Genomic DNA, 26,791 nt, shown 5'->3' on the forward strand with positions numbered 1-26,791 from the left:
AAAGATTTAGATGGTTTGTTTGACATTGTGGTAGAATTACCAAAAGAAGAATATCCTAGAGATGCAAAGACAGGAGCACCATCAGATGAAGTGATGAAAACATATATTCAGGTCATTACCTATTTGAAGGGAAAGATCTCTCCAAAAGAAACAGATTAGGTAAAAATAGATAGAACAACTCAGGAAACAAAGGAAACAGTACATGTTTACTATGGGAGACTTCTACAAGTATTTAAAAAGTATAGTAGCTTTGAAAGCATTAGTGACAAAAATATGGGACATTTTGTGTATACGTTTGTATTTGGGTTGAAACCGGAAATTTTTTGCACCAGGTTAGCTGTTCATTGAAAACTAGGTAAAATATCATTGCTCGCATCAAGAATCACAGTCAATAAGGTAAACAGAACTCTTCATGACTCGCATCTGAAAGTAAGTTTGTTATCGCGGCCAGAGAAGTAATCATTAAGCATCGCTTTGAAATGTGGTGCGTGCATCGGTTTACCGTGGCCAGAGAAAGGAATAATTATGCATTGCTTTGAATGCGGTGCGTGCAGAACGTAAGTAAAGTTGGGCGGTAGCTGGCTATAAAAACCACACCCCACCTTCTGGAAGACTCTTTGCCTTCCTTGAGTTTTTCGAGTGCGGCACTTCTGATTTGGAGTCCTCTGGTGCAGGGCTTCTCGTTTTTGGCATCGTGGCTGAAGTTCCCCGAAATCTTCACAAAGGAATTTGCAAGAAAAAAGACAAAAGAGATAAGTAAATATGCATGCAAGGCGCCCCTCGCAAGAAAGGCTATAACTTATGAAAACTTGAAATTACTTACCTGACAGACAGCCAGCGGACTATAGAAGAACTGGCAGAGTGAAGAAGAAACCTGTAAACAAGGAGAAAGATACATTTAGACGAGAAACTTAGCTCTATAAGGAAATCATCAAAGGAAAGGACTATTTTGAAAGAATATGTAATTAACAAATGTAACAATTATATAATCCAAAGTTTTGTAACAGCTGTATGTTGCAGGGTGTTTCTGTGTATTTTTTGTCCTCTTTTATTTTTCTTAGGAGAAAAGTTTAAGACGCAATACTCCAGTGTTAATACAACATTCAGCTGCACACTTTAGTTGAGGTATCTGACAAGAGGAGCAACAGTCATCTCCATCAAAAATCTTAACTTCAAATACGGGCGTGGGATTACTCCTCACTGATCGCAGGTAGGCAAATTGTAAGGTTAATATTAAAGTATTTTCGCCTCACCTCAAAAGTGTTGTACATTAGAGATTGTCAGCACTAGGTCATCACTAATACGGTTTCTTGTTGCCTTATAGGTATACAGCAAGACCCCTAAAGGGTCCGTATCCGGCCCTCCTCCCTACTTCCATAACAGTTAACTTGTATGTAAAAAAGCACAAGTAGTTGTTAGTTATTTGGGGAAGCTGGTCCCTTGCGTCTCTGTGAAACTCTACTACGCCAGTTCAAGCAAGACAAGGTAGGAGACGGCGTAGAGCTTGACAATATCTCAGATACTCAGGGACGGTGAATTAAATTGTACTGGTGGGCTTGCAGCGCTGATTGAGAGAAGCCTTTCAAACCTGTCTCAGTCCTCTACCATTACAGGGCCTCGGGCCTGTGCACGCAGTGTTACTGCTGCTGTGACGTGACACCCAAAGTTTGTGCCACGTCTGTGACCCCCTTTTACTGCATGTCAGTCACCCCTAAGGTATGCCTCAGCTAGCCTTATGAGCAGGGTGCATTGTAGGTAGAAGGTAGGTCATGTACCTTAAGTGTGTGACATGTCCTGGTAGTGCCAAACCACCATTTTGGTTTCTCACTACTGTGAGGCTGCCCTCCCATAGGAATGCATTAGTTATTCCCTGATAAGTATTTCAGTGGTAATTCCTGATATGAGAGGAGCAACGTGGTCAAGTTTGGTATGGTTGGAATAGTAATATTAAATGCTGTGTGCAGATTTTTTATTACTATTTTAGAAATGCCACTTTTAGAAGTTGGCATTTCTGTGTGCTATGTGTCCACCTGCCTGATGTGGACTGCATGTATGGCTTTGGAGTGACAGGGGCTGGTGAGGTGTGTGTGGCTCCAAGGAGGGCAGGGTGAGTCAGCGCTAGGCTGAATGAGAGATCTGCATTTGGGAGAAGTAGTCCCCTGATCCTGAATAGGTATGTGCCTGCCTAGGTGAATGCTGGCTCCTCCCCCCTGTGGTGTGTCTGATGACAGAGCCCCAACCTGACAAAGGAGGGCGGGAGCCCTGTAAACAAAGTGCTCCATACCCCCAGAACCAGTTGAAGCTGGATTTCCCCAAGCCCTGTGCCAGGGCAGACAAAGAAAAAATGGTGTATAAATATTGGAGCTGTGATCCCATGAAATGGTTGTGCTTTTTGTGCTTCCTGGTGACCTGTTGCTGCTGGGCCCCAGGAGGAACCGCCAAGAAGGACTGCCTCCCTGCGGGAGGGCCCTGTGAGCTGGCCTGCGTGGGCCCAGCCTTTCCTCCTTCAACTTGGGGGTCCCAGTGGCTCGTGAGCGCTGCACTTTTAATTGCATGCTCCAGGACAAGAGGAGCGTCCTGTTCTAATTTGCAACATTGTGCTGCGATGAATGGGGATTCCCCTGCAATTGTTGAGGGAAGCCCACCACCCCTCTTTAGTGCCTCTTGAGCGGGAGCCCACCCCGCATTGATGCCTATTTGAAGGTGGAGCTCACCCCGCATCCGCCGAGAAGAGGAGCTGCCGCCGCTGCGAGCGTCAAAACCGGAAGCCAGGCAGGAGTAAAGCCTTACTGAGGGCGTGACCGGCTGGCAGGAGAGGCGGAGCCACGTGGCCTTTTCCGACCTCCCATAAGCAGGAGTGACCGCCAGAAGTCAGGCGTTGCCTAGCTATGGCAGAGACGCCACTGGGTCTGCACCCGGCGGGAGCCTACCCCGCGTTGGCCCCTCCGCGAAAGAAAGCAGACAGCAGCCAGGCGGGGCCTGGTTGAAGGTGGGCGAAGCAGGCTCGTACTTCAGACCCCAAGACAGGAGCCGGTGCCATCAGTGATGTGCAGCACGCCCAGCCCCCAAGGAATGGTTAGCGGGAGCTTGAAGAGGAGCCTTGACGGTGCCCTCTGATCTTTGCACCGGAGGAGCCCCGGTGAGGGAGTCTCTCAGAGCACCTTGGTGGTGCCGAATTCTGGGCCCAGCCTAGAAGTCCTGGTGAGTGGGGCTGGAATCAGGCTTGTTGGTGCCTCGGAGTAGCACAGGAAGAGCCCCAAAAAGGGGGCACTTTGGTTCTCAGAGTCCCAGATTGGGGCTCAGGAGGCACTGCAGTGCCCAGGTTGATTTCTCCAACTGTACCGCGAGACCATGGGCAGATGCAACGTGGGGGACATTCCCTTTTGAGTAGAGAGAAAGGGGTCGGGTGCACCCCAGCACGAGTGCATTGCACAAGTTTGCTTTTGCTGCATTGGCAGCAAAGGGCATTTGGAAAGCCCTAGGATCATGCCCTGACATTTTGGACAGAGGGCAATTTAGCCCCACAGAAAGGCCCGTTGGTCATGGGGTTAGTTGTATGTTGGTGGGGCGCAAGGCCCTACATGTGATTTATGCACCATAACTTTTGGAAAATGTGTTTATGGTAATATGATGCAGACATGATGCATTTATGTTCCTAATGAGAAGGTGTTTATGCTTAAGGTGTTTATGCATAATGCGTTTTTTATGCTAATGTGAGGCAGACATAATGCGTTTATGTTGCAGGTGATATTGCTAAGTAAAGTATTTTACCAGTAGTCACTGGTTGTGTTTTATGTGTGCTACTAGTGCTTTCTAAAGGTTCTGACAGTGGCCCAATTGGCCCTGTCATGGGTATATAATCCCCTGTAGATATAGCCTAGTGCCAGTTGGCACCGTATATATTGTGTGATTATGATTCTAATGTGTTTTGGATAATACAAAGACAATTTTTTTATATAACCTTGTGTGAAGTTTCTTTTGTGGTGTGCCTAGTGTGTTGCAACTGTGCGAGGGTGTTGCGCAAACGCTTTACACATTGCCTCTGGGATAAGCCTGACTGCTCGGGCCAAGCTACAAAGGGGGTGAGCAGGGGTTATCTTCTGCTTATAAATCCATTGCCCTGACTAGAGTGGTGGTTTCTGCCTGGCTTTGGCGCAAGCCTTAGCCAACCAGAAAGCCCATTTCTAACACCTTGTGATGCAGAATAGTTTACTGTGATTGACTTGTGTCAAGTATTTTTTTCAATACCCTTACATCCAGATAGTCAATATTTGCTTGCATTTCAGCTCAGAGACCGAGTTTTGGCATGGTGCAGAGTTCCTCAAGGGTATACAGAGAGTCCCTACATTTTTTATCAGATCGTGAAGACTTAGTTTTGGTGCAATACATTGATGATTTGCTTGTTGAATCAAAGACAAGAGAAGCAAGTATGACAGATACAATTACTCTACTGAAGCATTTGGCAGTAGGTGGGCAAAAAGTGTCACCAGCTAAATTGCAATTCTGTCAAAAAGAGGTTTTATATTTGGGCCATAACATTGTAAAAGAGCCAGGAAAGTATCACAAGATCGAATAACTGTGATCTTGCAAATGAATCCACCCAGAACACAGAAAGAAGTTTGAATGTTCTTGGGGATGGTTGGATACTGCAGACAGTGGATCAGTGGTTTTTCACTAACCGCCAAGCCATTACAGAGATTGACACATAAAGATGTGACCAATCTAATTGAACTGGATGAAGAAAGCATGATGGCAGATTTGCGAGATAGCCTTTGTCGCGCACCTGCATTTGGAATGTCAGATTACAGCAAAGATTTAGCACTGCTCTGCTGTGAGAGAGACGGTTGTGCACTTTCAGTTCTAATGCAAATGCATGGAATTGCACGTCGTACAGTGGCATATTTTTCTGCAGCATTAGATTCAGTGGCTGCAACATTACTAGGATGTTTGAAATTATGTTGCTGCTACGTGTGTGAGTTTGGAACCGAGTGAATCAATGGTAATGGGACATTCTTCGAAAGTGTGTGTGCCACATTCTGTTGAGCTTTTGTTAACAAGAACTAGAACACAGCCTCTTACAAGTAGTTGATTGACAAAATATGTAAGAGTGATTCTGGGAACAGGGAATGTGATTGTGGTAAGATGTACAAATTTGACTCTAGCTACATTGTTACCAAGTCCAAGTTGTGGTAAGAATGTTATTTGTTCTTCGAGAGATCCTGATGATAGCCAAGGCAGTGTGAAGGAAATAATGAACATTATAAATGGAATCTATTTCCTTCCGAGTGGAGTATATGGACACTTGTACCAGTTTGATACATAAGCGAGCTGGAGAAATGTACAAACCGCAGAAGAAAATTATCTGAGTTTCCTCTGCTGAAGGTCAATGACGGAAGCTGTCTAAATACAAAGGAACTGTTAAAAAGTTAGACTTAATGAATGTAGAGTGACCAGACACCCCCTGGTTTTGACCAATAGGGTAAGAGGATTTTTCGTGGGAAGAAACATGGGGGGTTGGATCTTTAGTGAATTAGGGTATAACTATTAGTGATAGTTTTTCATAGTTTGGCAGACTAGGAAAGACTGCGAGAGGAGAAAGCCACGTTGCTATTTCCTAATTTGTTTGGCTTACTTTTGTTATGCTAATCCTGACTCTTTGACTTTGCTCCTCAATCTTTGAGGGTGCCCCAGCTTACTCTCTTGTCCAGAGGGTAGCTTTCCTGACTTTTAGCAATTTATGCTATAGTTATTTCATTGGTGCGTATATTCTGAATTTGCATATATTTATTTGCAAATGTCTTTATTCTTTTGTCTCTTCAACTATCCACCCTCTCATGTCACTCATAATTGAGATTTGTTTCTGAGAATCTCTTGTATGTTGATCGATGATTTGAGCTGTATTGAACCTGATGATCATTCATATTAATTTAGATAAAGGCATATTGATAAGAAAGTAGAGTCTGCATTTATTAATGTTCAAAGGTTTTATTGAATGATTATTTTCTTTATTCAGGTCCTTATTTACTAGTATTCTGTTTGTCTTTTTCTGATCCCTAACAACTATCCAAGATTCATTGCGAGAGGAGAAAGGACCAAAATAGGCAAGGAAAATGGTATCATGTTTCAAACTTATGCAGCATGAAAGGGGCAGTCAGGTATTAAATTGGTTCCAGATGGGATATATAGCAAAAACCCCTTCTGCTGCATCTTGGGTAAGCTTCAATCTGAGTTTTTTTTTGCAAACAAACCCTTCTAGTCATACTAAGCACTTACCTGTTTCTGCTGCATTACACTGAACGGGGTGGAATGGGTTCTGAAGCATAGTTGCCAATTATAGGGATGTTATATTCCACTGTGTATCTAAGCTTGGTGGCCCTATCCACACAAGCCTGTTAGCCTGACCTAGCTGTTTATTTCTGTTAACAATTTACACATGTTCTTTTACAGGTGACTGCCAGAGGATCCCCTTTCCCCCATCTTTTGGACTTTCAGAGGACCACCGAACAGTTTTGTTTAAACTTCACATTATTCCAATATTGTTTTGAGCACAACTAGAAGCAGAAGCAATACCACTACAGATCATGATCAATGCCGCAATACCTCTTTTGAGGGTTATATGCTGAAACTTATTGACTTATCCTGGTGACACATCTGAGCAGGATCTACTCCTTCCTGCTGTGTCCTATTTTTTAAATCCTGGCCCAGAGGTGCATCAATAAAGGTATTGTTTAGACCTGGTACCATTGGCGTGAGTCACCCTTCCATTTTCCACTAATTGCCTCCTCTGTTTTTGATATGTTTTTGCAGGTTAGATGCTTTGGGCACGGTGCCACTGCTATTCAGTGCCACAGAGCAAGTGCTCCCTATGTTAAATGTATGTATTGATTAGTGACTCCATGATTGGCTTCTTTGTTTTACTTATCAGACCTTAGTACAGTGCACCACGTGTGCCCAGGGCCTGTGAATCAAATGCTGCTGGTGGGCTTGCAGCACTGGTTGTGCCACCCACAGAGGCAGCTTGTAAAGTGTATCTCAGGCCAGCCATTGCAGAGCCTGTGTGCAGTCTGTGACACCCCTAAGTTTATAACATCTTATAATCATAACTGACCCAGGGAACATGGTAGAAATTCGAGTTTAGCATGCCTGAACTCAGAATTATAAAATACATATTTTAGTGAAGTTGGTTTTAACATTCTTTGTTTGAAAATACCACTTTTAGAAGGTACGTATTTTCTTGCCTAACCATCGAGTCTGCCTCTGCTAGCTTGTGTATTGTAAGACTGGTTTTATGAGTGACAGGGGCTGGGGGGCTCCAGGAGACAGGGTGAGTCAGCACAGGGCTGAATAGACCTGACTACATTAGAGTGGTGGGAACAGTAGCACCTGGGCCTGAATAGGACTGTGCCTGCCTTCCACAATGCTGGCTCCACCTCCTGTGGAGCGTCTGAAGACCCTGGCCCACACTGACAAAGGAAGAAGGTGTGCACTGGCAGAATGCACCAAGAACTGGTTTGGACTAGGTACAGGACCCTCTGCCTTCAGAGAGCAAAGAGAATCATAGAATAAATATGGGGGCCCAGACCCCAAGACTTTAGATCACTTCTGGAAAATCAAGACACACCTTTGCCAAGGAGAAGAGCCAAGGAAGCTGCAGGAGTTTGGACTGCCCTTCTGCCAGTGTGCTATTTGCTGGGTTGGCCTGCAGTGGTTTCTTTATTGCCAAGGAAAGAGAAGGAACTTTTAAGGAACTTTCATCATCTTGCAGAATATTTCTCCAAAGGCTTGAATTTGAGCTTGCCTCCTTTCTGAAGTGTCAGGGATACAAAAGACTTCACCGCTTCTGTTTGCCTGCATCTGGAACTTGCTTTTCTAGCTGCTACAGAAGGAAATCGCAACACCGACGCTGGCGAGGGAGGCCGTACTCTGCATCGAAGCCGTGAGCGCTGCTCCGACTTACAAAACAGAACCAACGCCGGCTGCCGTGCCACATCGACACTACCGAGCGACATCGTAACCTGCCGTGAGCACTGCTCTAACTTGCGATGTAGGCCCGACGCCTGCTGCTGTGCCGCATCGAATCCGAAGCCGAAATCATCGCGGAGCCAATCCTCAACGTGGGTAGTCAAGAATCCATCGACATTGTGACATCGTACAGGACCGTGGTTTTGGCGCCATCGTGACGTCACCTCCTCTCCGTTAAGGAACCAACGCCTCCCCTGCTTTACACAAGCATCGAGGACCCGACGCATCGCCCTCTGAAGCAAGGAAACAACGCCGCACATCGCCAATGGCACTGCATCTCCCCGATGCTGTGAGCTGTCCTCGGTGGCGGCGCTGTACTTTGGGATACCTTTGACCTTGACGTCGTGATAACTCCAGTTGGGGTTATCTGTTTCTAAAGACTGCTTTTAAGTGAATACCCGCCTCCCTCCTTTAGTGATTTGTCTGCTGACTTGTCTCCCTGCAGTAGTGCTGTGATACGAATTTGACATGCTCCATTTCTTTGTCAGGGTTGAGCTGCGATCATGAGCAACAGTGGGAAGCAAAAAGATGGTGGCAGACGTCCTCACAGAATGGGGAGCCCCATGGGGATCAGACCCAACTCCTGCCTGATGATCAGCTAATGGACACAAAAAGGGGGTTAGCCCCAATTGACAGGACCCAGGAAAGGGCCTTTTTACATTAAATTCAGCAAAAAATACCTGGAGTCCCATTTATTTATTTTTAAAGAAACCACACTATGGGGGTCATTAGGATGGCGGACGGAAGTGCCTCCGCAGACCCTGAGTATGCGGAACAGGCCTATTTTCCGTGCGCCCGTCGCGGACACTCCGTCCGCCAAATCAGGATACAAAATACGTGGCAAAATCCGTCCGCGGCGGTAGAACAAGGTCCGCCGCACCACCACACCCAACTACGCGGCGGACGTAACCGTACCAGAGACTCCGCCGTACGGACTGACGACTAGGACCGTCCTCCAAATCAAGATGGCGGAAAACACACATAAAAGCGCGGCGGATAAACAACCTGCCTGAACACGGCGGATGCTCCACAGCGACCATACCCACCACGAGCCGCACGCCGACATGGACCCTGCACTACAGGCTTACCCGATACTCTACGCGATCCAGTACGTCCTCGTCTTGGCCCACCATCGACGACGACGCAGGTAGGCACCTAAGCATTCGCTGTCTGGAGAGGAGTACCGGCAAGGGCGGTGACGTAGTGAGGGGGGAGTGACATGTCCCAAAATGCACAAATGCCTGTGTACGGCAACGCCTCCAAGGGCCGTGACCCAGGTAGGGGAGAGTGACACGTAGCAGAACCAGGGCTCAAGTCGGGGTACCACGCGGGTGGACGGCGTCCCCCCACTAATTTAACAAGGAGCATGATAACTATAAACTGCAACTGAGTGGAAGCCACCTTTTGTGTCGTCACTTCCTGTCGTGATTTCAGCGTCACCCCACTTCTTTTTGCAGGACTTGGGTCCTGAGCAGAACCCACCGCCCCCAAGAAAATACCAATCCACACCAGCATCACACACGCAAGAATGACTCTGACAAAGCACGACACATTAATCCCAATTTTATTTACGCAGATTCGGAGCAAAGTCACAGTCTAGGATGGAGCATGGCCATAGTGGACACCAGAGCAGGTACATCAGATGCAGTACATCAGTATCAGAACAGCAACAGGGCAGCAACTGGGCAGTGTGGGCACCAGAGCAGGTACATCAGATGCAGTACATCAGTATCAGAACAGCAACAGGGCAGTGTGGGCACCAGAGCAGGTACATCAGAGCCAGTACATCAGTATCAGAACAGCAACAGGGCAGTGTGGGCACCAGAGCAGGTACATCAGATGCAGTACATCAGTATCAGAACAGCAACAGGGCAGTGTGGGCACCAGAGCAGGTACATCAGAGCCAGTACATCAGTATCAGAACAGCAACAGGGCAGCAACAGGGCAGTGTGGGCACCAGAGCAGGTACATCAGATGCAGTACATCAGTATCAGAACAGCAACAGGGCAGCAACAGGGCAGTGTGGGCACCAGAGCAGGTACATCAGATGCAGTACATCAGTATCAGAACAGCAACAGGGCAGCAACAGGGCAGTGTGGGCACCAGAGCAGGTACATCAGAGCCAGTACATGAGAGGGGCCAAGTGCTCCAACAGTCCATTGCACTGAAAACGTCCATCACAGGCAGCACATGAGAGGGGCTAAGGGCACCAACAGTCCATTGCACTGAAAACGTCCATCACAGGCAGCACATGAGAGGGCACAATGCAGTTTCAGAACAGCAACAGGGCAGCAACAGGGCAGTCTGGACACCAGAGCAGGTACATCAGAGCCAGTACATCAGTATGAGGATAGCAACAGGGCAGTGTGGACACCAGAGCAGGTACATCAGAGGCAGAACATCAGTATCAGAACAGCAACAGGGCAGTGTGGACACCAGAGCAGGTACATCAGAGGCAGTACATCAGTATGAGGATAGCAACAGGGCAGTGTGGACACCAGAGCAGGTACATCAGATGCAGTACATCAGTATCAGAACAGCAACAGGGCAGTGTGGGCACCAGAGCAGGTACATCAGATACAGTACATCAGTATCAGAACAGCAACAGGGCAGCAACAGGGCAGTGTGGACACCAGAGCAGGTACATCAGAGCCAGTACATCAGTATGAGGATAGCAACAGGGCAGTGTGGGCACCAGAGCAGGTACATCAGAGGGCACAGTACAGCAACTTACAGCACACTATCAGGTGGATTGCGTGAAGTACCCGCATCGGACTCACTGGCAGCACCAGAAACCGGAGTGTGACACACAGCCACAGATGTAGTGACTGACACGTGAGCCACAGACCCAGATACACTGCCAGCACCTGATACAGGAGTGTGACACACCGACACAGCCCGAGTGACTGACACATGGCCCTTAGACCCAGATACACTGCCAGCACCTGATACAGGAGTGTGACACACCGACACAGCCCGAGTTACTGACACATGGCCCATAGACCCAGATACACTCCCAGCACCTGATACAGGAGTGTGACACACCGACACAGCCCGAGTGACTGACACGTGAGCCACAGACCCAGATACACTGCCAGCACCTGATACAGGAGTGTGACACACAGACACAGCCCGAGTGACTGACACATGGCCCATGGACCCAGATACACTGGCAGCACCTGATACAGGATATGTCTCGACTGATACCCTGCCACTAACAGACACATGCGAGTCAACTGCACCAGCGCCACTGTGACCACTGAAATGATGAGCCACAGGGCTGTATGGTCCAGGAGGCAGGGTGGCTCTGGGAGCGGGGGATAGTTGCAATTGGCCGATATCGGATTGGGCATGTGTCAATGCTGTGTGTCTACGCTTCTTTTGGACATGTGCCTGCACCCTGGACAGGACAGGACTCACAAGTCGACCGGACTGAGAAGCAATTTCACCCACCATGGGAGGTGCATGTGCTGGGGGGGGAATGGTCTCTGGGGACGTGCTGGAGCCTGCTTGTCGTTTGCTGTGTGGCTGCCTTGTGGCCTCTGCAACATGTGTCATGGGGGATGCCACGACAGGGTCCACCTGCATCCGTCCCTGACGGGCCATGATGGGAGTGGAGGTAAGGGGTGACTCCACTGCTGAGTCTTCTGTATTCCGTTTGCCAGAAAACAGCTGTCTCAGAGCAACTATGGGTGATGTATGCCTGTCCCTGACAGCGCCACTGTTCATGGGCGAGTCCTTGGGCCTTGGATGTTCCATTTCCGTAGGAGTACTGTAGTCTGCGGACTTGCCCTGTTCCCTGGATGGTGCCCTCTTCCAGGCAGCAGACTTGTCGTCTGTGGTGTACATATCAGCAGGACACCCCTTCTGCCCGTGTGTGTCCCTGCCCCTGGGACTGTCCGTGCTCCTCTTAGGTGCGTTTGTCTTGTGACTATTCTTGTCCCTGCCCTTGGGAGTGGCTCCTTCCTTCGTAGTCTCCCTGCCCTTGGGAGTGGCACCTTCCTTCGTAGTCTCCCTGCCCTTGGGAGTGCCTACATCCTTCCTGCTTTCCCTGCCCTTGGGAGTGGCACCTTCCTTCGTAGTCTCCCTGCCCTTGGGAGTGCCTACATCCTTCCTGCTGTCCCTGCCCTTGGGAGTGGCACCTTCCTTCGTAGTCTCCCTGCCCTTGGGAGTGCCTAAATCCTTCCTGCTGTCCCTGGCCTTGGGAGTGGCACCTTCCTTCGTAGTCTCCCTGCCCTTGGGAGTGCCTACATCCTTCCTGCTTTCCCTGCCCTTGGGAGTGCCTACATCCTTCCTGCTGTCCCTGCCCTTGGGAGTGGCACCTTCCTTCGTAGTCTCCCTGCCCTTGGGAGTGCCTACTTCCTTCCTGCTTTCCCTGCCCTTGGGAGTGGCACCTTCCTTCCTAGTGTCCCTGGCACTGGGAGTATGCGAGCCCTCAAGAGATGTATTCGTCTTCTCACTGTCCTCGTACAGGGTAGTGTCAATGGAAGCGGGAGTGAGTCTTGGCCTGGTAGTACCTTGTGTGTGGGATGGCTGTGCAGCATGTGTAGCCATTACACCCAACCCCTCTTTTGCCTCACGTGTGTGTACTCCACTATATCTGACGTTGTCCTTGTGAACAGAGTTACCTGACCTAGGGGATGGGGTCTGAGGCCTCCGTGCCTTGACGTGCTGGCTGACGCTGCTTCTAGTGCAATAACCTGTATTAGAGTCCAGATCAGAAAATTCACTCCCCCCTGACACATCCAGAGTTGTAGATGGTGGAACAGAAGTACCACCCAGTCCATGCGACTGTGCAATGGCAGACGACACACTGTTAGACAATGACTGCAGTGTCCTGTGTACACCAGCCAGATCACCATGCATACCTTCCATGAATGCCACCACCTGCCCCAACTTCCTATCGTGGTCTTGGAATGCATTAATCATATTGGTCTGGCCCACACACAGCTGTCGCAGCAGATCAACAGCCTCTGCACAAAGTGAATTTTGGGTCACCGAGGCTGGGGCAGCGGTGCCGACACCGAACGCCACTCTGCTCCCCCTACTCCTGCGTGCACGAACAGTACATGGTGCAGTTGCCGGCAGGGTGGGCCCTGTGTGCTGTGTCCCGACCGAAGGTGTTGGTTGCCCACTCCCAGTCTGTGACAACAGTGCTGACTCACCAACACTGTCGGAAGATGATGACGATGTTGTCTCCACATGCGAGTCCTCCGGGACGGTCCTGTCCCCCTCTCCGCCGCTGGCCCCTTCGGTGTCAGTCTGCGTGTGCGCGACGTCTGATCCGGATGCATTGCCTTCTGTAATCTCCGCCGTCTGTGGCTGAGTGCCCTCTGCCAAAGCTGAAAAGCACAGGAAATGGGTGTAAGTAATGGGCACACACACGTACAGTACTGCTGCGGAATCCCTAAAGCCACTGATGACACTGTCCATCGATCCCCCAACCTGCACACAGCCCACCCCAAGCAGTCATCCTCACAGGAATTCTGTGGCGTTGGCCGTAATACATGTACAGCATGCACACTGGGCATGAGGAACTACATCAGCACACAAGTGTTGCCAAGGGGTGACGGAGCACTACAGCATGTGCATGACAACTGAACAGCTTAGCAGGTGGCGTCTCAACATTCCGCATGTGCAAGTGAAAAGTTAACTGTGGCAATGTCACCAACATGCCATTGGAAATAGACTCACGATAGACGGAAGACCCTAATGTGTGTGGGCAACCATACATGCATTGCACTCACAAGCAACATACACTGACAGTAAGCTTACCGCCACGTTGCTGTTCATCCACACGCAACCGCTCGGACAGGTCAGGATGCGTCACAGCTATGATACGGTGCATGAGAGGGGTCATTGAGCGTCGGGCCAGACGTGCCGTCCGTGGAATCAGCCCTAGTGTCACTTCCGCTACATTCTTGCTCAGTCTGGAAATGTCGTCCCAGCGTTTGTGGCAGTGTGTATGTCGTCTATTGGACACCCCCGCTGCTCGTACTTCACGTGCAATGCTCCTCCACACGTCCTTGCGAAGGTGCAGCTTTACCTACCATGATGGGAGACAAAAGGGTGGAAGTCAGGGGACAGTTGGCCAGTCACACAGATAGGAGCAACACATTACTCTCAGCAGCCATGCACATATCGATTCTTTAGTTGTTCACACATCACACCGCCAAGTTTCCCAGAGACCAGGTGCCATATCACACCTCATGCACCACAACTCATCCCCCACGACACTTACCGCCTGTCCGGGTGCGCCGTACAGGCGTCCGTAGTTGCGTAGCACAGCGTCCACCAGGACATCCAGCTCCGCGGCGGTGAAGGGACGAGACCGGACCTCTTTGACTCCCGACATGGCAAGGTCACGGAGTATGGCACTAGAGCGGCAGTCGGTGGTCAGCTCCGCAGCAGCAGGTGGAGGTGATGGTCACAGGCAGCAGTCGGTGGTCAGCTCCGCAGCAGCAGGTGGAGGTGATGGTCACAGGCAGCAGTCGGTGGTCAGCTCCGCAGCAGTAGGTGGAGGTGATGGTCACAGGCAGCAGTCGGTGGCCAGCTCCGCAGCAGCAGGTGGAGGTGATGGTCACAGGCAGCAGTCGGTGGTCAGCTCCGCAGCAGCAGGTGGAGGTGATGGTCACAGGCAGCAGTCGGTGGTCATCGTAGAAAGTTTGCTTTTGCACATCACACATATATAGGGCCCAGTGGCCATGTCAGTGGCATACGGCGCCAGCCATTGGTCCGCCGTGAGAGCGTGTTTGGAATTGGGCCAATGATTGGCCCTGGTGTTGCGGTGAACACCATACGGTACTTGCAATTGGCCAACCGTGGCCCATGTCCACACCTCCCATTGGCTGCACTTGCACAGACCATCACGCTCACACACCGGCAACTGCACGTGCTAGAGACCGGGACGGATGCATCATTTGCAACAAAGTTGTAACAGTGGCGCCACCATGGCGGGGCACGTATTCGGCGGGGGAGGTGGAGGCCAAAACAGCCATAAGCTGATGTCCATGCACTTGCCTCTTCATGACCCCCCTTACAGTGACATTGCATCAGCCAGCCTACACCGGCCGGCCCATCTCTACCCACTACCGCCATGCCAGGCCCAGCCCATGACCGCCGTTGCGGCCGTGCCAACTACTGCCGCTTCAGGCCCCCTCCACTACCGCCGTGCCAGACCTAGCCCATGACCGCCGTTGCGGCCGTGCCAACTACCGCCGCTTCAGGCCCCCTCCACTACCGCCGTGCCAGACCTAGCCCATGACCGCCGTTGCGGCCGTGCCAATTACCGCCGCTTCAGGCCCCCTCCACTACCGCCGTGCCCTGGCGGCCCTGGCACGGCGGTCATGGGCTAGGTCTGGCACGGCGGTAGTGGAGGGGCCCTGAAGTGGCGGTAGTTGGCACGGCCGCAACGGCGGTCATGGGCTAGGTCTGGCACGGCGGTAGTGGAGGGGGCCTGAAGCGGCGGTAGTTGGCACGGCCGCAACGGCGGTCATGGGCTAGGTCTGGCACGGCGGTAGTGGAGGGGGCCTGAAGCGGCGGTAGTTGGCACGGCCGCAACGGCGGTCATGGGCTAGGTCTGGCACGGCGGTAGTGGAGGGGGCCTGAAGCGGCGGTAGTTGGCACGGCCGCAACGGCGGTCATGGGCTGGGCCTGGCACGGCGGTAGTGGGTAGAGCTGGGCCGGCCGGTGTAGGCTGGCTGATGCAATGTCACTGTAAGGGGGTCATGAACTGGCATGTGCATGGACATCAGCTTATGGCTGTATTGGCCTCCACCTCCCCCGCCGAATACGTGCCCTGCCATGGTGGCGCCACTGTTACAACTTTGTTGCAAATGATGAATCCGTCCCGGTGTCTAGCACGTGCAGACAATTGGAATGTTGAACGCGGGCCGCGTATGGCCAGACGTCAACAGCGGAAGCAGTGCACCGCCATGGCGGCGTCAATGAGTGCATGTCAGCTGACGATGCACGATGCACTATGTTTAATTGTCTGCAGCTGCATGATGAGGGTTGTGTGCGTGATTGCGTGACTCCACACTTCATGCTCTATCCCATGTTTTCCATACCATGCCCATCGGTGTGCCACTAATGACCGTCACTTTTGGGTCATGTCACATGCCTTGTTGGCAGTGATGTTGAGGTGCAACAGAGTGCATTGGACATGTTGCAACACATCATGTAGCTGGTGGGTGCACATTGCTACGTCAATCCATGTTGTTGTGACAATCAGAGGTGTCACACATAAGCAAATCGTACACTGCCTATTACATGTTGGATAGAGTGCGGTGACATGTGAGTGAGTTGCACAGACATGCGTTGTATGTGAATTGACTTCCATTCCATTTACTCCCACACAGGAGGGCTCAAAATGTCCATCGCCCATATACTGTGCTGGAGGACATGGTGGACGAGGAGGTGATCCGGAAATTCAGGCTTGATCGACGTCGATTGCTGGAGCTTGTGAACAAGTTGTCTCCTCACCTGCAGCCGCGGAGAACTTATCCAGGCTCAATTTCACCCACCCAAAAGGTGATGGCGGCACTCCATTTTTTTGCAACAGGCACATTCCAGTACACTATAGGACATGCCGGGGGAATGTCACAGGCCATGTTCAGCACGGTACTCAAGGATGTACTGACAGCCATGATGCTGTACAAGCATGAGTACATACATTTTCCACAGGCGGCAGAGTTGGCAGCGGTCAAGGCAGACTTTTATGCACTGGGCCGCATTCCACACGTTGTGGGTTCAATTGATGGCACGCATATTGCGATCATTCCGCCACGGGCACGTGAGCAGGTGTTTCGGAATCGGAAGCACTTCCACTCCCTTAACGTGCAGGTGGTGTGCCAGGCCGACAACATTATCTCACATGTGTGTGCAAGATTTCCTGGCTCTGCACATGACGCCCACATCATGCGGAGCAGCGTAGTCCCACGACTGATGGCAAATCTGCGTCCGGCACAAGCCTGGCTTGTTGGTGAGTATGCTGTGGTGACTGGAGTGATATCTGGGTGGCTTGGTGTGGCCACATGTTCAGGTACTGATGTCTCTCTCTCTCTCTAATTCCCACATACACAGGCGACTCGGCTTACCCAAACAGGCCTTGGCTTCTGAGTCCAATTCGCAATCCCACCACAGCAGGAGAAATGCGATACAACGATGCCCATGGTAGGACACGTCGAGTGGTGGAACGAACATTTGGCCTGCTTAAGTCTAGGTTTCGGTGCCTAGATAAGACTGGAGGGGCCCTGCCTTACGCACCTGGCAAAGTATGCATGATTGTGATGGCCTGCTGCATGCTCCACAACCTGGCTGTGCGAAATAACATTGCACTGATCTTGGACCCAGATGAACAGCAAGTTCCTCGCCCTCCCGACCCACCCATGTCGACTGATGAGAATAGTGGTGAGGAGGAAGGTGTGGACCAGAGGCGCCAGCTCATTAAACGCTACTTCCCTTGACTGTGAGTGTGCCCCTCTTGTGCTGCTTGTGTATGCCCTGTGTAGGTTTGCTGCTCTGGTGTCTTTGTGTTGGGGATCATCTATGTGTTTTGTTATGTGATGTATGCATGTGTGTGTGTGTCTTCATTTATGAGTACATGCACTTCTCCATGATGTGTGTAGTGTCAGCCATTCGTGTAGTGATGTGTGTGGTTTGTTGTAAGTTGCACTGCAGTGAGTTGGGATGAGTGTGATGCTGTTTACTAACGTCTGTTTGCGGGTTCTATGTTTCCCTAGGTCACTCCGTTGCGGCATGATTCTGTACCTGTTGGATCCCTGAACCTGGTTACGTCTGTTTCTGATGCAATCATGTGAATAAACATGGAGGCAACACATCATTGAGTGAGTAAGTGGTATTTATTTACAGATTGTGCATAGGTGTAGGTGCATATTTACAAAGGAGTGAAGGGGTGGGGGAGTGAGAGTCCAAGGTAATGGAAGATGAGATGGGCGTGCAGACACCACATAGGGTGGTGTGTGCCTACTGCAGCAGGCCTGTGGCAGGTGGGACCGGATACTTTCCAGGTTGGATCGGAGGCTCAGGTACTCCAATGAGTCACTGTCGGCTCCTCTTGGAGGGTGTGCCATGTGCTCCAACACTGCTCTCGCCCACTTCCTGCCTCGGACGGCCCCTCCGTCTTTGTGCCGGAACGGGGTCAGCTAGGGGCGCAGGCTGATCCGGTACCACATCCGCCGTCAGGGGCGCAGTCGGCGGTGGCGGTGTTGTGGCCGGTGCCGTTGTTTGGGGGGGGGGGGGGGTGGTGTTGGCGGATGCCCTGGCGCTGAAAATGTCGACCAGTTGGCCAAGCCGCCTCTCGATGGCCCCCAACATGGCGGTGTTGTCCACAAAGTCCTGGTGGGCCCGGTCTGCATGTTCCTGGCTACGTGCATAGCCCGCCTCCACCCGGACTAGTGCTTCATGGCACTGTTGCACAGCATTCAGTGTTGTGTCATCAGCCCTTCTTTCCGCCCTGCTCCTGCCTGCAGGATCTGCCCTTGCAGTGGTGGGTTGCCTGACTGTCTCCCTGCGTGGCTGGGATGGCGCTGCCCCAGCGTTGGCGGCGGGGTTGGGCAGGGCGGCAGGGGCAGAAGTGGTGGTAGTAGTGGTGGTGGTGGAGGTGGTGCTGGAGGCAGCTGTGCAGGTCCGAGTCGCCGGTGTTGTTGTGATGCCAATGCCCGTTGTCGTTGTAGTTGCAGGTGTGACCTGCGTGGCACAGGTCCCTGGCTGGCTGCTTGATCCGGCACCATCCTCTGCCCCGGAGGTGGCTGCACAATCGTCCCATGAGTGCTCGGAGTTTGGGGATGCTGGAGGCCTGGTGTCAATGGCGGCAGTCAGATTAGGATCCCCTGCAAAAGAATAATGTGATGATGAGTAATGTTGCCTATACGTGTACATGTATTTATGGTTGACATTCAGTCGGCATTGGCACACACCCCACCCACCACCACCACCCTCTCTATGGACATGGGGGCCTGTTGGAAGTCGGACTAGTGACCCCTCACACACCCCACCCACCACCACCACCCTCTCTATGGACATGGGGGCCTGTTGGAAGTCGGACTAGTGACCCCTCACACACCCCACCCACCACCACCACCCTCTCTATGGACATGGGGGCCTGTTGGAAGTCGGACTAGTGACCCCTCACACACCCCACCCACCACCACCACCCTCTCTATGGACATGGGGGCCTGTTGGAAGTTGTAGTTCCGACCCCTCACACACCCCACCCACCACCACCACCCTCTCTATGGACATGGGGGCCTGTTGGAAGTCGGACTAGTGACCCCTCACACACCCCACCTACCACCACCACCCTCTCTATGGACATGGGGGCCTGTTGGAAGTCGGACTAGTGACCCCTCACACACCCCACCCACCACCACCACCCTCTCTATGGACATGGGGGCCTGTTGGAAGTCGGACTAGTGACCCCTCACACACCCCACCCACCACCACCACCCTCTCTATGGACATGGGGGCCTGTTGGAAGTCGGACTAGTGACCCCTCACACACCCCACACACCACCACCACCCTCTCTATGGACATGGGGGCCTGTTGGAAGTTGTAGTTCCGACCCCTCACACACCCCACCCACCACCACCACCCTCTCTATGGACATGGGGGCCTGTTGGAAGTCGGACTAGTGACCCCTCACACACCCCACCCACCACCACCACCCTCTCTATGGACATGGGGGCCTGTTGGAAGTCGGACTAGTGACCCCTCACACACCCCACCCACCACCACCACCCTCTCTATGGACATGGGGGCCTGTTGGAAGTCGGACTAGTGACCCCTCACACACCCCACCCACCACCACCACCCTCTCTATGGACATGGGGGCCTGTTGGAAGTTGTAGTTCCGACCCCTCACACACCCCACCCACCACCACCACCCTCTCTATGGACATGGGGGCCTGTTGGAAGTTGTAGTTCCGACCCCTCACACACCCCACACACCACCACCACCCTCTCTATGGACATGGGGGCCTGTTGGAAGTCGGACTAGTGACCCCTCACACACCCCACCCACCACCACCACCCTCTCTATGGACATGGGGACCTGTTGGAAGTCGGACTAGTGACCCCTCACACACCCCACCCACCACCACCACCCTCTCTATGGACATGGGGGCCTGTTGGAAGTTGTAGTTCCGACCCCTCACACACCCCACCCACCACCACCACCCTCTCTATGGACATGGGGGCCTGTTGGAAGTTGTAGTTCTGACCCCTCACACACCCCACCCACCACCACCACCCTCTCTATGGACATGGGGGCCTGTTGGAAGTTGTAGTTCCGACCCCTCACGCACCCCACACACCACCACCACCCTCTCTATGGACATGGGGGCCTGTTGGAAGTTGTAGTTCCGACCCCTCACACACCCCACCCACCACCACCTCCCTCTATATGGACATGGGGGCCTGTAGGAGTGCTTTAGAGGTTGGTGAGTATGTGGACTGCATGCAAGGCTGGGGTATGTGGGATGTGTCTTCAGAGTTGTGTGGCCCACACCGTGTTGTTGTGTTTGTGGTGGTTGGTTGGTACTTACCAGCCTCTTCTCCATCAGGAAGTCCATCGAGGGTGTCAGGGTGCAGGATGGTCAGCACCCTCTCCTCCCACTCGGTGTATGGTAGGGGCTCCGGGGGGGTTCCACCGCCGGTGTGGTGGCCCGGAGGAAGTTCCTGGCTCTAATAGACTTCACCCGGGTCTTCAGGTCGTGCCACCGCCTCTGGATGTCAGCCTTGGTTCTCGGAACGCTCCCGGAGGCATTGACCCTGGTCACGATACGGTCCCACAGGCTGTTCTTCCGAGCTATGCTCGTCTGCAGCACGAGGGACCCGAAGATGTGGGGTTCCACACGGAGGATCTCTTCCACCATTACCCTGAGCTCGGTGTCTGAGAATTTAGGATTCTTTTTGGGTGCCATGGTGCTCGGGGGTGTGTGTTTGTGTGGAGTGCGGAGGTGCTGGTGTGTGCTGTTTAGGTGTGGTGTGGTGGGTGTTTGTGTGCAGGGTGTGTTTGGGTGTGGGTTATGTGTCTGAATCAAATAGTTTGCTGTTAGTCAAGTCAAGTATTGTCTCCTGCTGTCAGCTATGCTAGGATGCAGAGGATTTCGGGAGTGGGTGGGAGTCAATTTATAGTCTGTGTGTTGGCCCTGTGTGAATGTTGATTGGCAGTCAGGTGATAGGTGGGTGTGTTGTCAGGTGTGGTCTATGCAGTTCTTGGGGGTGGGTAATTGTGTCTTGTGTTTGGTTTAGATGTGTCAGGTGGGTTGTGGTCCATTTTGCTGTGTTTGGTGATGGATTCTGTCGGTATGTATGCCATTGGATTGACTGTAGGGATGTTGGACTTCCGCTGTGGTGCCCCGTTTCTCATTGCATTGCTACCGCCGCGGACGTGGATCGCGGTGGCTACCGGGGTACTTGCGGAGTTATCCTAATTGCGGACACGGAAAGTACGCAGGTATCGCGGGGGAGGTTGTTGTTCTCCTGGTCATGTGCGTACGCGGCGGTCGGTGTTTTGTAGGTTCCGTCCGCATGCCGCGGAATCAGGTGTACTTCGACCGCCGCGGACGGGGATTGTTGTGCTCCGTCCGCCGCGGTCGGCGTTTCGGTCACATTTGATCCTAATCGCTAATGCGGTTTTTCCGCGGCCAGGTCCGGAGTATCTTGCCACCTTCCACGGCGGACGGAGCACGTTTCCGTCCGCCATCCTAATCGGCCCCTATATGCTTTTAGCGGTTTGGGCTATTTATTTTACCCTTCAATTAATATTTTACGAAATTATTCTGTGGAAATTCTCTTTTTTCAGAGAAACACATATATTCAACAACACAATTTGACACTCAATATTTAGACATACTTAGACAATGTGCAAAATTAATACTTTCAAGTAAACTCATAATCAACAACATGTAGAAAAAATGTAAAACGATGTAAGACAAATCAGACCCATATACATCACATATACATATACGTATCAAAAACGCACATCAATTTATCTTAGTGCATACATATAGCAATGAACAAATACTGAATCTCTAAATGTTCATTGAATCCTGATTTTTAGGAAACAATTTATTTATTTTAATTCAAGGGCATAAATTGATTATGTCTGCCGACGCGTTTCTAGCCTCGTTTTTCCAGTTACGGGCTTTCATCAGGGCTTCTTACTGAGAGTCCTATTGGTCATATCTACAACAAAAAGAAAATGTAATGTTGCTTTGAATCCTCTCAACTTTCTAATTCACTAAGGGCAATTTTATCTAGTGACACGACCTACCTATTGCCTTGGATTTTATCTTCTTTTCCCAAATGCTACCAGTGTAGTTCGAGTTTCTGGATGTATGAAATGATATTAATACCGTCCATTTGAAATCTCTTTCTGTATGCCCTTCTTTCAGAAAGTGGTCAACCATAGGAGCAGTGATTACTTTCTTTTTAATTCTTGACCGATGCTGAGTTATTATAAAGAGATTTCAAATGGATGGTATTAATATAATTTAATACATCCAGAAACTCGATGGATGTGGAAACATGGTTATTGTCTAAAGAGGCATATTTAATCATGAAGTACAACAGTGTTGTTTTCACATCATGCCTCTCTTGATGCTATGCCATTGATTCTGCAATTGCCATTGCTGTGTGGTGCTTTGATGCTTTCAGTTATGAATCTTTTATAAGAAGAGTTTATGTTTGCTCTTGTCCTAGGATCTGATCAGAAGATGGATTAGACTGATGGCGACTTAACTTCCTGTGGCAAAGAAAGAGGAAGTACTACGTTGTGGGATTACCTTTATCGATATGGATGGACTGTGATTGGTGGATTGGCTCCCATGGTTGCCTGTATGCCTCATGGGATATGTAGTTTGGAGCCGTGTTTTTGTTTCACTTTTAACTTGCTGTCAATAAAATGGAGTAAGTGTATGCATAATCCTCGTCTCCGCGTCCTTAATAGAATTGAAACTTTCCTTTGTGATAACTAAGAAATTTCTGATCCTCGCCTCCTTGTCCTTAATAGAATTGAAAATTCTTGTCACATATGTTCGCAAATTTTGAACTGTCCACGAGGTAGCTAGTTTTGAGAAGCAAAACGCGGGACGTGTGGCCTCCCGCACCAGTCGCGGGGACAACGGGGGAGTCCACGTAAGTACAAGGCAAACAAGCAAAAAACGTGACGGTTGGCCACCCTAGTCCTAACAAGCATTTGCAATGGAATAGGTCTCGCATTAGAAAAGTTTGAGCTATTGGTATTGTAAATGACACATCTTTATTTATGTGTTGGTTTTGAAAATAGCAAAATTATTAGCTTTGCCATTTACAATGCCAATAGTTTTAACTTTTGCAAATGTAACACCTATAGCATTTGTAATGCAATATGTGTTGTATTTACATGACTTAGATGTATTGATATTACAAATAACAATGGCTTTTAATTTTTTTTAATAGTTAATACTTAAATAAAAGTTATTGTAATTTATAATGGCAATAGCTTAACCTTTTGTAAATTACTTTTGTGAAGATTATGTTCAGTGTATTTTATTGTGAAGAAAATCCAAGAACAGAAGTGAAATATTTCCATCTATTTGTGACACATTTGTAACAAAGCTTGAAACATTGAGTGAACATATTTGACCCAGTTGTTTTTGAATGGTTGCACAGATTGATGCTGTGGTAGCGAAGAGTGATGCAATGGCGTTCAGTGATGCTGTGATAGCGCATAGTGATGTTGTAGTGCCCCTGAGAGCTGCTGTGGTGGTGCTGAGTGATGCTGTGGTGATGTGATAGATAGAGTGAGGGCGATAGATAGATAGAGGGAGGGTGATAGATAGATAGAGGGAGGGCAATAGATAGATAGAGTGAGGGCAATAGATAGACAGATAGATAGAGTGAGGGCGATAGATAGAGTGATGGCGATAGATAGAGTGAGTACGTTAGATAGACAGATAGAGTGAGGGCGATAGAAAGATAGATAGAGGGCGATATATAGAGTGAGGGCAATAGATAGATAGATAGATAGATAGATAGATAGATAGATAGATAGATAGATAGATAGATAGATAGATAGAGTGAGTGAGGGCGATAGAGTAAGGGGAGTGGTTGTGTGTGTGTGTGGTTGTGTGTGTGGTTGTGTGTGTGTGGTTGTGTGTGTGGTTGTGGTTGTGTGTGGGTGTGGTTATGTGTGTGTGCGGGTGTGGTTGTGGGTGCGGGTGTGTGTGTGTGTGTGTGGATGTGTGGTTGTGTGTGTGGTTGTGTGTGGTTGTTTGTGTGATTGTGTGTGGTTAATGTGTGTGTGTGGTTGTGTGTCTGGTTGTGTGGGTGGTTGTGTGTGTGGTTGTGTGTGGTTGTGTACGTGTGTGTGGTTGTGTGTGTGGTTGCATGTGTGTGGTTGTGTGCGGTGGTTGTGTGCGGCTGTGTGTGTGCTTGTGTGTGTGCTTGTGGTTGAGTGTGTGGTTGGATGTGGTTGTGTGTGTGTGTGTGTGTGCGTGGTTGCGTGTGTGTGTGGTTGTGTGTGTGATTGTGTGTGTTTATGTGTAGTTGTGTGTGGGGTTGTACGTGTGTGGTTGTGTGTGTGGTTGTGTGGTTGTTGTGTGTGTGTGTGGTTGTGGGTGTGGTTGTGTGCATTGAATTGCTGAGATGGCTGCTCTGTTCCCACCATACAATGCCACGGCTTGGGCGAATTTTGAGACTGATACAACATGCCCCAACAATTAAGCAAAATTAAGGTCTGGCATGTTGTGTTTTTTTTTTTAGTGAAATGTTTCCAACCTTGTTTTGGACTAGAGAGGCGAACAACAATCATTTAATTGGGTAGGCTCCTTTGTATTGTTCACGAGCTTCTGCAAAATAATTTTTACGTGGAGGAAATCTCGAGTATTTCAGGTAACAAGCGAAGTGCTTGAAATTGCGAGAGATTTCGCTAGTATACAGGAAATTTGCCTGCGCTTAATATGCCCCCGATGCATTAGTTAGCAGGGGGTTGGCGCTAAACAAATACTAAGGAATTTTCTGATGCCCTCGTGTCGACTTTCACCTCAAAAACTATTTTTGCTCTCTACAGTTGGTGCTCCCATTCATGCTGTTTTGTGCGCAAACCAGCATCATCATTGATTTTGGTTCCAATTGGTCAGGTTGGAGAATTTGCTATGGAAAAGTAACTCGGGACCCAAACTCCTTAGAAGCAGCACCTTCATTTCAGTTACCTCTCACTGCAGGAAGGCTCCTTTAGTAAATCAGGTAAATTGCAGATTTGCTGTACTCTTTTGAAAGCGGATGTAATGGCATAGCACATATTTATTTTCCAATAATAAACAATATGGTAGTAGGCAAATGGCGACACCTCAGGCATACGAGCCATGGGAAATTCCTCTTGGCACCATTGTAAATATCTATTTAAGTGCTACACATAGAATGGAAAAAAAACAGAAAATAGTTTTGTGATACATCTCCACAGCTTAAATGAATATATTAACCGCATCGCTGCGGCGGTTATTTTTCCGCTACGCAGCTTTTTTCTAAAAGCCGCGTTAGATGACGAGCTCAGCTCGTCATCCGCACACGACCACCGTGGCTGATGACGAGCTCAGCTCGTCATCAGCATCGAAGGGGTTAAATAAGGTTTACAAAACTTTCTCACATTGTGAGGAAAGAAAATTTTTTTTTGCCGTGCATTCGTGCATGCGTACATGGTGACTGTTACCAGATGCGAGCCTAGGTTCTGATTAGTGACGCACACATAAAATCAGGGGACTGTTAGTCTCTGTCATGTCACCTGCCTTTAGAACGCCTGCGGAGGAGCGCAAACCATTGGTGTTTGTGTGCGGCTTGGGAGACCTCACCTGCCTGCATTGCTCGATTTTATTATGGATTTGGAAAACAGATTTTCTAATTTACCACACCTTTGAGTCACCTGTAATATTTTTATGGGCAGGAAGAATTAAAGACGATTTTGTGACATTGCATTGGTACCATTTGCACTTTATATCCGTGAAACCGCAACCATCACTGTTTTTTTTAAATATAAACTTTCGTTCTGTCTACTTTAAAAAAATAACTACATACCACAACAAAGAAAAACAACATCTATAACATATGCGTGCACGTTCATTAAAAGCCGCATCTTGTGTTTCCCCTTGTTTCAATTTCTGGAGAAACAAAACGTTCCTCACATTAAAAAAATGGAGCAAACAAATTAAAGTGAACATTAATTACATTTCATCATGACGCAGAGTTCTTCGGTGCCATGAGAGTGTGGGATGCTTAAATAAATAAGTCTTCACCACAGTCGAAATGCCTCTTACATTAGTTAAACCTTGTAGAATTTGCAACAATGGTGATAAGAAACCTGGAAAATGGAGTCATCTAGATACGTTACACTGCAGAGGTTACTTTAACTACCCGTGGTAGGCAAGCATTAATTAACGCTAAATAGATTAAAAGCACAAGTCTCATGTAATACATACCAAAATACATTTTCAAAAACAAAGTAAAAAGAAGCATACAATCATAAGCATCGTACGAAAATGAAAGAAATACATGGAAGGTCCGATTCTTAAATCATTACGGACTATACACACTGCAATTACAAACCACCTGCTTTCAATAGACAATTTATGGCAACAGACCAGCAGTTATGCTGTTTAGTGAACATGTAGCAACAAGTTTAATACACTGGGAGGGGGGAGGAGAAATGCGGGACACGGCCTGGCGGGCGTGAAAGTGAAAGTACCGCCAGTCGTGGGCAGTGAATAA

The 26,791-nt window shown here is 49.7% G+C and overlaps 1 long non-coding RNA gene across 1 annotated transcript in view; it reads right to left on the minus strand.

Moving 5' to 3' along the window:
- Positions 1 to 635: 635 nt before the first annotated feature.
- The window catches only part of LOC147708472 (uncharacterized), a 45,319-nt gene continuing 19,163 nt past the window's right edge, over positions 636 to 26,791 (minus strand). Inside the window, exons 2-3 of the long non-coding RNA XR_015296503.1 lie at positions 824 to 874; positions 636 to 715 (exon numbers count right to left, since the gene is read on the minus strand). This is a non-coding gene — a long non-coding RNA (uncharacterized LOC147708472). The remainder of the gene's footprint in view (positions 716 to 823; positions 875 to 26,791) is intronic.

Source organism: Lissotriton vulgaris, chromosome 6, assembly GCF_964263255.1.
Source record: "Lissotriton vulgaris chromosome 6, aLisVul1.2, whole genome shotgun sequence".
Classification (NCBI taxonomy): domain Eukaryota; kingdom Metazoa; phylum Chordata; class Amphibia; order Caudata; family Salamandridae; genus Lissotriton; species Lissotriton vulgaris.